This window comes from Pelophylax lessonae (genome assembly GCF_965119305.1).
Source record: "Pelophylax lessonae genome assembly, chromosome: 12".
In the NCBI taxonomy this organism is placed as follows: Eukaryota; Metazoa; Chordata; class Amphibia; order Anura; family Ranidae; genus Pelophylax; species Pelophylax lessonae.
The window spans coordinates 91,942,913-91,956,891 of NC_138779.1; the positions used below are offsets into that span (position 1 = coordinate 91,942,913).

Below are 13,979 nucleotides of genomic sequence, written 5' to 3' on the forward strand. Positions count from 1 at the left end.
TCTACTCCGATATTTCTTTTTTGTGCTGCATAGTTACTCGTTACAATTATAAAAATTACCACTGCCAGAACAGTAGATGGCAGGTTTCATGAAGCTCAAAACATGTGTATTATCAACGCATACGAAAATAAATGCTACTGTATGTATAAATAAAAGCTGCATTTCAAATAATAAAAAACAATATGATGTTCAAACTTTTGACTTCTTTCTTTAATAACTACATAACACAGCACTTGTACTTTTACTTTCAATACTTGAGTGGCAATTTTTTTTTCAAAGCTACTGGTACTTTTACTTTCAGTACTTGAGTAGCAAAATTTAAAAAAAAAACTACTTGCAATAATTAAGAACAAAAAATGTTGAATACTTTAGTACTTCTACTCAAGTCACTTTTTGATCGGGCACTTCCACTTCTACTCAAGTCACTTTTTGTTCGAGCACTTGTACTTTTACTCAAGTATGGGTTTTGAGTACTTTATACAACTCTGCCTGCCGTGGCCATGATGCCATGATGCTTTGCTTTGCCGCCACAGAAAAATGTCATCGTCTCCCAGTGAATGGGGCACAATGCAACCGAGTGCAATTCACACAGCTGTGGTCTTTCAAAGGTTAAAACAGGTGGGGAGGAGGCGGCATATTGCCTCCCCGCTGCCTATCAATGGCATTCCACTGAGTATCGCTTTTCAGAGGGGCGATGACCACCAACGCAAGTGTGTTTTGGACTATTCTTGTAAACTCCACTGAACAAAAGTCAAAAGACCAGCTTTTGGTCGAGTACAGTGATGCATGCATGATGGAGCCCATTAGCAAATTTCCAGCCAAGCAGTGCCTGTATCCAAACTATCCGGGTGCTAGCAGCCCCTGGAGCATTTGCTGCTGAATGCAATAACCAGCTGTTTAGTGTGGATGGAAGATCCAATTGATTTCTCTGGTTCACCCCAGGGGGCTGAACAGGAGAAATCTACATGTGTTTAGCCAGCTTTAGGTCTATGTACACAGCCAACTGTTCACATAAATGTCCTCATACGGCAGCCAGAGGTGCTGCATACTGCCATTCCATAGACATTAATGGCTGTACATGGCTGCATGTGGGTTTACGTCGGTACTCGGTTTAACCTGTGCATGTGTAGACATAAAAACCCTGAATGCAGACTCTCTCCCCATAAAACATGGGTAAATGTGAATGTATTGCAGAGATGTACAGCATTCTTTTTTTGTCTTGGCACTTAGGGCAGGGCTGGCCCAAGACATTGTGCTGCCTGGGTCCAAGAGTAAAATGCTGCCCCGCCCCCCCCCCCCCCCACAAAAAAAAATCACATCCAACAAAAGGCCCCCACATCGATTATTTTACATAAATATAACATTTTGAAAATATCATATATACTGTTTTCATAACTCACCACCGGACTGGTCCACCAAACACCCACTGTCTGTTCTCAGTCCTCCTGTCACTCCTGTGTCTGCCGCGCCCACCGCCCTAGAAACCTGCCCTGCGTGAGATGGAGGGTGCTGATGTCTGAGGTCATTGCGCACACGACGATCACATGAGAGACGTTTCCCGGAGGAGACACTCTGCCTCCTCATACTCATCAGTTTGCACTACGGGCGGCAGTATGAGATGGGGAAATGCCGCCCGTAAGGCCCCGCAAACTGAAGACACACAAAACTGCTGGAAAAAAATCTTGGGGGTCTATTTGCTGCCCCTCTCCAAGTGCTGCCTGGGTCCAATGGATCCAGCAGGACCAATGGTAGGGCCGGCCCCTGACTTTGAGGTTTATGTATTAGGCATGTATTATGCAGATGTGACATACATTTGCACATTTATAACAAAAATTCCCAAATTGACTCAAATATATATATAGTTCATATATGATCTGCGCTACCTAGTGGCCATAATGTTTTATTTTTGTAAAAGAAGATGACAATTGAGTTCTGGCTCCTTCTGTACTTTATATCTTATATAATTAAAAAATATATATAAAAAACATTTTTTTACATAAAAATATAAAAGCTTATATATACTTTATATATGTATATTATATATACTTTGGTATTGGAGTCATCTTTTCTGCACTCTGTGATGTAACATACGATAACATCTGTAGGCTGATCATCTACTTCCCTTTAAATTGACTGTAGAGACTTTGAGTAGAACCTCACAGAATGTCGTGAGGTTCCTAAATTCAGACTATTTCCTTTAACTACCATATATGTTTCCACAAAGAAAAGAAACTGCTCTTTCAACTTTCAATGTCAGCATTATTTCCACGGCGTAATGAAACTGCTAGTCAAATTAGCAGGCTTTCAGTGAAAAATCCAAATGATGCGGCTTTCCTTTGGCCCTGTAGGGTTCATCTTCATAACAGCTTTTCCAGATCTCATTACTATTCTGAAATGTATTTTCTATTAAAGCTTTGGTGAGAGAAATATGGAGGCTGCACTTGCTGACCTTTCCTTCTGAACCTTCTTTGTTACCATAATTAATTTCCTTAAAGCGGAGTTCCACCCAAAAGTGGAAGCCCTACTTACCTGTCTCCTCTCCCCCTTTCTGGTGCCACATTTGGCACCTTTCGGGGGAAAGGGGTGAGTGGGTACCTATCCATGGCGAGGTCCATCAGAAATTCACCCCCTCCTCCTTCCCCGCTGCCGGGCCAGTCAGAAAGCGCAGCGTGCTTCGGGCATGCGCAGTAGGGAATCGGCTGTAAAGCCGCAAGGCTTCACTGCCGGTTCCCCTTACAGCCTATGGTGGTGGCAGCACCCGAGAGCAGATGGAAACATCTGCTGGGGTGCCGACATTGATGGATTCCAGGACAGGTAAGAGTCCTAATATTAAAAGTCAGCAGCTACAGTGTGTGTAGCTGCTGACTTTTAATTTTTCTGTGGGGGGGCCGGAGCACCGCTTTAATTTTTTATGGCATTAAAATTCCTAAAAAATTATATTTTACTTAAAGCATTTGTTACCCTAACACTTTTATATTCCTGATATGTGCCTGCTGTACCATGTATTTGTATGAGAAAGTATTCTGTTGTCTTTGTATTGCTTCCTTTATGTGAAATCCCTGGTGTTCCTGCTAGTCCCCTTGCTTTCCTATTAAAAACTGACCACACTAAGCAGGAAAGCATACCGTGGTCAGTTCTCTAGCTATGCTGGGAACTCCATGTACTCTCCTCCAGTGATCAGACTTGTCTGAACATGCCCCTCCCCCCGAGCACAGCCATTTACTAGGAAGCTCAGTGTACTGCTGGTTCCCCTCCCCCCAGCTCTTATGCAGCTGAGAAAAGAAGAAATGTGATCACTTATAAAAAAGGGAAAAAAGGTATTTATAATTTTTTTTTATATCTATACAAAAATGTTTTGCCTTTCAATTCTATTTTAAACTGAATGGGTTGTTTTAGACCCCGTTCACACTGGGGCGACCTGTCAGGCGACCTGGTCGCCTGACAGGTCGCTGTAGGTCGCCTGCCATAGAGAAGCTGTGGACCCGTTCTAATAGGAGCGACACAAGTCGCTCCGACTTAGAAAAAGGGTCCGGAGCTTCTTTGGGGCGACCCGGAGCGACCTGCATAGACTTCAATGTTATGAAGTCCGTGCCGGCCGCTCCGAGGTCGCGGTGCGAGCAGCGCGCCGCGACCTATGAGGTCGCCCCGGCAAGTCGGATCGCCCCAGTGTGAACGGGGCCTTACAAGGTGATTGTTTACAATCACTTTAAGTTATTTGCAAAAAAAACCATAGAAACAATGTTTTCTTTGTAATTTTTTTTTTTTTTTACTGTACTTTTATTAGATGTATATAACAAGTATATTACGGCTTTTATGTACATGAACTATATATTTCTGTAGAAACAACAATCACCTTTTCAGAAAAAATGAGTCAATACAGTAATACAGTCTTTTCCATCTGCCATAGTTAGGCTAAGACTAAGCTTTTTTGTAATACACACATTCGTTCAATTTAAGAGATTAAGCGGCAGGTACAAAGAAAAAAAAAAAAAGAAAACCAAACAGAAAAAACTCCTACATTCAATGGTCCAAAAAAGAGTCTCCATGGTATAATATAAAAAGCAGCAATAGGAAATTGTGTGAATGGTTTCATTGCAGAAAACATAAAAAACACATATGCCACTATGCCTATCTTCAAATCAAATAGTAGAGTATTCTAGACACAAAACAGCACGCATGTCTCATTACATTCCATAAAAAGAAGGAAAGCAACTCAGAATCAGGTAGCTCACACACAGGTGTCAAATTATTTAACTCGCTGTTCCCATATTTTATCAAATTTATGGGGGCTTCCCCTTTCTTCATAGGAAAGAAAATGTAAAATATAACTAAATGCAAAACTTTTTAGTTTTGGACAAATGGAAAGTGGATTAGAACACCTGTCAGATTTTATTGCTATCTGTTCCCCCCGTTTAGGAGATTCACCCTCTCTTTTTGTCCTGTTTACCATTATCATTGAAAGTAAAAGCCCCACATTTTGAGTTGTCCCAAGAAAAGTAACAGAGGGCAAATCTTCCAATGGGGACTAGGGATGATTGAACGGTTCGGGTCAACCATCGGCTCGACCCGAACATTGGCTGTTCGAGGTTCGGCCGAATTTCGAACTTTTTGCTGAAAAAGTTTGGAATTCGGCAACCAGAACCGACCAAAATGCAATGGTTCAGGAAATGGGCTTTAAAAGCCCGTGATTGGACCAGAACCATCAGTAAAAGCCAATTGAGGGTCAGGAGAATGCTAGGAATGTGATTGGAGTGACTAGGGGGTCCATAGGCCAATCATTAGTGAATACGCTCCCCAGTATATAAGATAGCCCCCGCCAAATTCCTAGCATTGTTGTACAGGGACATGGAAAAAAGTGGAAGCAGTTCTGTGACTTCTGCTACATAGTGTCATTTAGCAATTTTTAGTGTGAGGAAAGGGATATCTAGTGTAGTTAGGGTACTATTTTCCACTATAGTTAGCTTTAATTATTCAGTTTCTGTAGGGAAAGTGTTAAGTGTAAGGGGACCGTAGTGTAGTGTAGGGTTAACTGACTCTGACTGCTATGGCAGGGTGACAAAACCCTTCCATATCAGGGTGACCGCTATAGAGAAAAGATTGTTTCTCTTAGGTCACACTTTCAGAGCACTTCTCACCGGTCAGCCTGCTTTTTGGCTGCAGGCGTTTATAGGGATTTTTTGAGGACATGTTTGGAGTCAGGCATGACATCTGAACATGTGTATAGGGGTATATATAGACACACATGTCTGTATATATACACCTGCACATATATGGGTGTGAAAGGAGCAGAACACTATACTTGCGCTAATTAAATAATTAACACCAATATGGCTCCGCTACTATCACACCTATATATGTGTAAGTGTAAAATACATATAATCGTGTGTGTATATATTGTGACAGGAAGTCAGGTAAATCTGGGAATGTAGTCACTGAGAGGAGACACATTCCCACCTGCTTTGAAAAGTTCACTAATTATTATAGGGTGTCGGCTGCCAAAGGCAGCAGGAAGGTGTAAGGAAGTTGAAAACCATTCAGCTGTTCAGAATGAGGAGATCAAGGCCTCTATAATTTGTCCAGAGAAAATCTATTGAGTGCTGCCTCCTGTCGCCGTGTGGGCTGGGAGAGGAAGGCAGACAAACTGCTGCATCCTGACGCCATGTGGGTAGAGGACGGTCCTGTGTGCCCCCTGAAAGCTGAGTGAGCATGGGGAAGACCTCCTGAAGCGGTGTGCGCTCAGGAGGGTAAAAACGAGTGAAGACGTCTCAAAGGTGAGAAGACGAAGTGTTTCTGTGTGAAAGAAAACAAAGGGACATGTTCAATGGACAATGTTTGTGCTGTGTGAAAAGCAAACAAATGGACATTTGAGTGTCTGCTGTAGGATCAGCAGTGTCGGCCCAACAGTAGGTTGGGAAGACTTCTTAGGTAGGTTCCAGCGTGAGAAGGTAGCCGCCCACAGAGGCAAGGATTTATTTTGTGTTTTATTTTATTTTGTTGTTTTGCTGCATGCACTTGTGTACAGAAATTGGAAGAATAAACCATAAACCTGTTGTTTGCAAGCACTTTTGGGCTATTTCTCTGTGAAAACGCACCCCCAAAGGGGTCATCCACGCCTACCACCGAGCTAATCCCTCACATATGGTGGAGGTATGCAGTGGGCAGAAGCAGCAAGATCCCTGCAAGGAAGTGCAAATGTTTGATGAACTTTGTCTGGTGCATGAGATTGCACAATCTATGTGTGCAGGAGAGAAGATCCTGAAAGAAAAAAAAAAAAAAAACGTGTTTTAAAGAGACAGGGGTCTCAAAATTTTTTGATGAACTTTGTTGTGTCTGGTGCAAGTGACTGCACAAACTGTGTGCGCAGGAAAAGAGATCTTGCAAGAGAGAGAAAAACTACATGTGTTAAAGAGACAGTGGTCTGAAATTTTTTTTTGCTGGACTGTGAAAAATTTGTGGAGTTATTGAAGATGGGGCGTTCCAAACGCCTGAAAAATGCAAAGATAGATGAAATGAGAGACCGGATTCTATGGATGGAGGGGATGTTACCGTCTGAACCAGCCCCATCCATGCCTAAAGAGAGTCTACTAAAGAGGAAGGTTGTTGTCCCTAGCAACACTGATGAAACTGCTATGGAGACGCAGTGTGCTCAGATGAAAAGTAAACTCAAAATGGAGCATAGAAACTTGCAGGAAACGAATGAACTACTCAAGTCTCATGTGTTACAGTGGGAAGAATCCACTGCTCTTCTTTTGGTCGAGTTGCAAAAACGCAGAGAGACTATAATGGAGAAAGATACCATCCTCATGGAAAAGGAAAGTGAAATTCAGACTTTGCAGAAGCAAAGTATGGCTGATATGTTGGAGTTGCGTAATCAGCTGGAAAAAAGTCTTCAGTCTTTGGGAGCTACAAAAATAGACCTGCAGGAGTCGCAGGAACAGAATGTTGCTCTGAAAACGACATTGTCTCTCAGCAACAAGGAGAAAAGTGAGAGAGAGAAAAAATTACTGAGTACTGTGTATGAGCTCACCACTTTGAGCAATGTGGTAGATGAATTACGTGCAGACTGTGAAAGTTGGAAAGGTGAAGCCCAACGTTTCCAGCAGCAGTTAAAGGAGAAAGAAGCCTGTGTGGCAGAATTACAGTCTCATTCCCAGAAACTAGCCAATGAGGTGAAGGCTCTTATGCAGGGAAAAGGAGATTGTGAACATAAGAGGGAAAAAGTAGAGGCACAGCTTCTGGAATCGCAAGTCAAGGTGTCAGAAGGTGACCGATTGTGTGCTAAGCTGTCAGAGAAGGCAAACCGACTGCAGGTTGAGTTGGACAATGTTACAAATCAGCTTTCTCAAGCAGACAGAAAATCTAGAGAAATTGCGGAAGATTTTTCTATCTTGGAATCGCAGCTGCAAGACACGCAGGAACTCTTACAGGAAGAGAGGTGTCAAAGGCTGAGTTTTAGCACAAAGCTCAAACAAATGGAAGATGAGAAAAATGGCTTCCTGGAACAATTAAAAGAGGAGGCGGAAGAAAAGAAAAACCTATCAGAGCAAGTCGCAACATTGCAAGCTCAGATAGCGGATATGAAAAAATGCATGGGAGAAAGCGTTGGTTCATTACAGTGTGTTGAAGATGTGAAAAAGAAGTTTGATCAGATGCTTGGTGAAGAGAAGACTGTGTCTGCAAAATATGCAGAAGAACGCGACCGCGCAGAAGCGGAGGCGCGTGATAACGAGAGCAAAGCCCTGTTCTTGGCTCGCTCTTTGGAGGAAGCTCTAGAGTGTAAGGCTGAACTAGAAAGTGTTGACAAACAGCTGCGTACAGAAATGGAAGAATTGGTCAGCTCCAAGGATGATGTTGTGAAAAGAGTTCAGGAGCTAGAAAAGTCTAAGCGAGCCTTAGAACAGCAAGTAGAAGAGATGAAGATTCCGTTGCAGGAACTGGAAGAGGAATTCCAGGCAACAGAGGATCTGTCCCAAAGAGGGGATAGTGTGCCTGATGCAGTTTTTAAAAGGATCAGTGTTTTGGGGTCTGTCCTGAGTGAGCCTCAGAAATGTGATGACATGTGGCTTGAATCACCCCTTTGGAATAAACCGTTCCTTCAAAAACTTCAAGCATTGGAAAATGTATCATTAGAACTTCAGCAAACAAAGGAGCTGAGTAAGAAATGTGATGATTTCTCAGTTCAGGCTGAAAACCTAGTGGGGAAAACTAAGGCTGTTGGTGAAAACGTGAAGCAAATGAATAAGTGCCTTTCAGGGAGTGTTTCCAAAATGGAACTGGTGAAAGACGGGTGGCAGAAGTTTGATCGTGATCTTGAGATGCATTCCATGTGGAATTCAGATAGAGAAAAAGAACTAGGTGACCTTGAGCGGTCAAATAGTTCAGCAGAAAGTGCATTGAAGAAACCTGTAAAAGAATGTGTTGCAGTTCCATGCTTCTTCACTGATGCAGAGAGGAGGTCTATAATGGATACCACCCAGATCGCTGGGTTCAACTGTGTTGTTGCCTTTAACCCCTATGTTGGTGGAAGGAAAGTTGATGATGTTCTGGTTGGCTACTTCTGTGAAGAGTTTGGCAAGAAATATAAACTGAATATCAAATCAAATAGTAGGCCTTTACTGCGACTCGCTCAGGAGGGCGAAAAGTTTAAGAAGTTGATGAGTGCAAATGCTTCAGATCTGCCTATGAATATGAAATGTTTGAATGATATTGATATCTCTGGGAAAAGGAACAGGGGTCACTTTGAAGAAATGTGTGACAGCCTGTTGTCTCAATTGGAAAATCCTCTGCACAGCATCTTAGAGCAAGCAAAGCTCAAGAAGGAAGATCATTCCCTTTTACAACAAAAAGTCAATGATTGTGTACAGCTGTATGGAGAGGCAACTCAAGTCACAGAGGGATGTCAAGAGTCCCTACTTGGAACAAAGCTTAGTGAAGCAAAGGTTCTCAAAGTTTTGTGGAAAACATTTATGGATTGCAGAGAGAGGCGTCTTAAGAATGTTGAAGACATTAAGACTAGCCCAATTGAGTTGCCTATGGATCACGGTCCTCCATGGTGGATTGGACAGACGGTTATGAGGGACAAGCTGTCTGACATTTATGAGAAAGCTGTCAATGAAGATGACAGAAACGAGAAGGAGCAAAATGATGCCAAAAATGCAGTTGAAGAATGTGTATATGAGATGAGAGACAAACTGTGTGGCATTTATGAGAAATCTGTCAATGAAGATGACAAAACAGTTTCATCCGGAAGCTTGAGGATAATAGGAGGCTTATCAGTGAGTCAGCAGTGCCTGACACATGCGTGCCTGGAAATATGTGTCCCAACCCTAGGGTTGAAACAAGAGGGGGGGGTATGTGACAGGAAGTCAGGTAAATCTGGGAATGTAGTCACTGAGAGGAGACACATTCCCACCTGCTTTGAAAAGTTCACTAATTATTATAGGGTGTCGGCTGCCAAAGGCAGCAGGAAGGTGTAAGAAAGTTGAAAACCATTCAGCTGTTCAGAATGAGGAGATCAAGGCCTCTATAATTTGTCCAGAGAAAATCTATTGAGTGCTGCCTCCTGTCGCCGTGTGGGCTGGGAGAGGAAGGCAGACAAACTGCTGCATCCTGACGCCATGTGGGTAGAGGACAGTCCTGTGTGCCCCCTGAAAGCTGAGTGAGCATGGGGAAGACCTCCTGAAGCGGTGTGCGCTCAGGAGGGTAAAAACGAGTGAAGACGTCTCAAAGGTGAGAAGACGAAGTGTTTCTGTGTGAAAGAAAACAAAGGGACATGTTCAATGGACAATGTTTGTGCTGTGTGAAAAGCAAACAAATGGACATTTGAGTGTCTGCTGTAGGATCAGCAGTGTCGGCCCAACAGTAGGTTGGGAAGACTTCTTAGGTAGGTTCCAGCGTGAGAAGGTAGCCGCCCACAGAGGCAAGGATTTATTTTGTGTTTTATTTTATTTTGTTGTTTTGCTGCATGCACTTGTGTACAGAAATTGGAAGAATAAACCATAAACCTGTTGTTTGCAAGCACTTTTGGGCTATTTCTCTGTGAAAACGCACCCCCAAAGGGGTCATCCACGCCTACCACCGAGCTAATCCCTCACAATATATATACCCCTATACAGAAGTTCAGATGTTTTGCCTGCCTCCAAAGAACCCAAAAAAATGCCAGCGCCAAAAAAAAAATGCCAAGGTTTGTTCTTGCAGGCATTTTTTTGGGTTCTTTGGAGGCAGGAAAAACATCTGAACTTCTGTATAGGGGTGTATATATATATATATATATATATATATATATATATATATATATACACTTATATATATTTTACACTTACACATATATAGGTGTGATAGGAGCGGAGCCATATTAGTGTTAATTATTTCATTAGCGCAAGTATCGTTTTCTGCTACTTTCACATCTATATATGTGTATGGGTATATATACATATAAGTATGTGTGTATATATACCCCTACACAGAAGTTCTGATGTTATGCCTGCCTCTATGACTGATGCTATGCTTGATACTAAACTGGCAAGGTGTGAAAATAGCGGAGCCATATCCCTGTTCTATAAGTGACATAATACAAACAATCTTTTTTTTTTTAAGGTTCTGGACATGCTACAGAGCTGAAACTTCACAGGTACACTTTTTAGACCCCCCAGACACTAAATCAAAAGTCAAAATAAAAAAATCTCATTTTTTTTTTAATTTTTTCAATAATTGGCTCTCTATCAAAAATTACAATTTTTAAGAACTGTTTTTTGTGTGATTTATAGTCCCTGGGGCATGACCCAGAACCCTAGGAATTTTTTTAGGGGCATTTATTGGGTTTTAGGGCTTCAAAATGGTGTTTTTTGATTACAGAAGTTCAGGTCCCATTGATTTCAATGGAGTTCTGAAATCCGGGCCGAACTTTCGGGAAGTTCGGATGTTCTGGCCGAACCGAACTTTTGAAAAGTTCGATCATCCCTAATGGGGACACTAGTTCAAGGAATTCCCAGGGATTTCCTCTCACTTCCTGTTCGGCTATGGGACAGGAAGTGAAGGGAAATCTCTGCAAAGGGGCATAGATGGAGAAAAAACAAACTGACGGGTTATAACCCTCCCTAACACTATCCAAAATGAAAGAAAAAAAGTTTTGCTTATAGTTCTACTTTAACCACTTGCCGACCAGCCGCCCCAGATATACAGTGGGTACGGAAAGTATTCAGACCCCCTTAAATGTTTCACTCTTTGTTATATTGCAGCCATTTGCTAAAATCATTTAAGTTCATTCTTCTTCCTCATGAATGTACACACAGCTCCCCATATTGACGGAAAAACACAGAATTGTTGACATTGTTGCAGATTTATTAAAAAAGAAAAACTGAAATATCACATGGTCCTAAGTATTCAGACCCTTTGCTGTGACACTCATATATTTAACTCAGGTGCTTTCCATTTCTTCTGATCATCCTTGAGATGGTTCTACACCTTCATTTGAGTCCAGCTGTGTTTGATTATACTGATTGGACTTGATTAGGAAAGCCACACACCTGTCTATATAAGACCTTCCAGATCACAATGCATGTCAGAGCAAATGAGAATCATGAGGTCAAAGGAACTGCCTGAAGAGCTCAGAGACAGAATTGTGGCAAGGCACAGATCTGGCCAAGGTTACAAAAAGATTTCTGCTGCACTTAAGGTTCCTAAGAGCACAGTGGCCTCCATAATCCTCAAATGGAAGACGTTTGGGGCGACCAGAACCCTTCCTAGAGCTGGCCGTGCGGCCAAACTGAGCTATCGGGGGAGAAGAGCCTTGGTGAGAGAGGTAAAGAAGAACCCAAAGATCACTGTGGCTGAGCTCCAGAGATGCAGTCAGGAGATGGGAGAAAGTTGTAGAAAGTCAACCATCACTGCAGCCCTCCACCAGTCGGGGCTTTATGGCAGAGTGGCCCGACGGAAGCCTCTGGAGTTTGCTAAAAAACACCTGAAGGACTCCAAGATGGTGAGAAATAAGATTCTCTGGTCTGATGAGACCAAAATCACCAATGGGTGGTCCATTGTTGCTAGAGGGATCTATTGTTGTTGGCTGCAGGGGATTTATTTTACTGCTTTTCTTGTTATCATTCCCAAATTCCATACACATTACTTAACACCACAAAATGATACTTGGTTCTGTATTGTCTTAAAGGGCAATATTGGGAGGTGGGTAAGGGATGGAACCAAGGAACGGTGCTTGGAGGTGGGTAGGGGGCGGAGAAAAGAGATACCTCTAAAAGAGGGAGTTCCTGCACCTATTCTCTGAGAAAAAGGCCTTGGGTTTTGGTATAGGAATCTATTGCTTACTTTTATTATAAATAAAGTTCATAAAGGTGCTTATGTATATTGTACAGAGATCTATATAGGGGTGGGGCATAGCCCTTATGTCCACTCAGAACAGGTCTCGCCACGGTCGACCAAAAACGTTGAGTGCACGGGCTCAGCTTCATGCCTAGAAGTTGTCTTTGGGAAGTAGACATATGAGTGCTGCCAGCATTGTTGCAGAGATTGAAGGAGTGGGGGGGTCAGCCTGTCAGGGCTCAGACCATACGCCGCACACTGCATCAAATTGGTCTGCATGGCTGTTGTACCAGAAGGAAGCCTCTTCTAAAGATGATGCACAAGAAAGCCTGCAGTTTGCTGAAGAAAAGCAGACTAAGAACATGGATTATTGGAACCATGTACTGTGGTCTGATGAAGCCAAGGTAAACTTATTTGGTTCAGATGGTGTCAAGCGTGTGTGGCGGCAACCAGGTGAGGAGTACAAAGACAAGTGTGTCTTGCCTACAGTCAAGGATGGTGGTGGGAGTGTCATGGTTTGGCACTGGGGAGCTACAGTTTATTGAGGGAACCATGAATGCCAACATGTACTGTGACTTACTGAAGCAGAGCATAATCCCCTCCCCTCTGAGACTGGCCGCAGAGCAGTATTTCAACATGATAACGACCCCAAACTTACCTCCAATATGACCACTGCCTTGCTAAAGAAGAGGGTAAAGGTGATGTGCTGGGCAAGCATGTCTCCACACCTAAACCCTATTGAGCATCTGTGGGGCATCCTCAAATGAAAGGTGGAGGAGTGCAAGGTCTCTAACATCCACCAGCTCCGTGATGTTGTCATGGAGGAGTGGAAGAGGACTCCAGTGGCAACCTGTGAAGCTCTGTTGAACTCCATGCCCAAGAGGGTTAAGGCAGTGCTGAAAAAGAATGGTGGTCACACAAAATATTACCACTTTGGGCCCAATTTGGACACTTTCACTTAGGGGTGTACTCACTTTTGTTACCAGCGGTTTAGACATTAATGGCTGTGTGTTGAGGTATTTTGTGGAGACAGCAAATTTACACTGTTATACAAGCTGTACACTCACTACTTTACATTGTAGCAAAGTGTCATTTCTTCAGTGTTGTCACATAAAAAGATGTAGAAAAATATTTACACAAATGTGAGGGGTGTAGTCACTTTTGTGAGATACTGTATATAGTGCTGTGCAGTGCCATTGAGAATGATTGGCATCCCAATGCAGCTTGCCTATGGGCGTGTGTCGCATCACAGCGTCATGTCACTAACGTGCATTGTGGCACGCAGGCAGAAAATAGTGCATGCACCACCTTTTGGCAGCGCCATAGACTAATCCATTGCAAGGTGCATTGGGGTTCCATACGGAATGAACTTGCGGTAAAAGGTCAACTAGTATGATTTTTGTGATACAATTATAATAATGAGACATTGGGGTAACTCACTAAATCTGGAGCACTCAGAATCTGGTGCAGCTGTGTATGGTAGCCAATCATCTTCTATCTTCAGCTTGTTCAATTAAGCTTTGACAATAAAATTTGGAAGCTGATTGGTTTCTATGCAGAGCTGCACCAGATTTCTCACTTGCACCCTCCAGGTTTAGTAAATAACCCCCATTGTTTTCTGCGGTTATCTCACATATTTTCATTGTTTTTGGGTTTTTCTTTGTGTT

General features: G+C 42.7%; 1 protein-coding gene across 1 annotated transcript in view; it reads left to right on the forward strand.

Moving 5' to 3' along the window:
• The window catches only part of TNFRSF4 (TNF receptor superfamily member 4), a 50,591-nt gene that overhangs the window by 17,122 nt on the left and 19,490 nt on the right, over positions 1–13,979 (forward strand). The gene's annotated exons all lie outside the window — the stretch shown is intronic.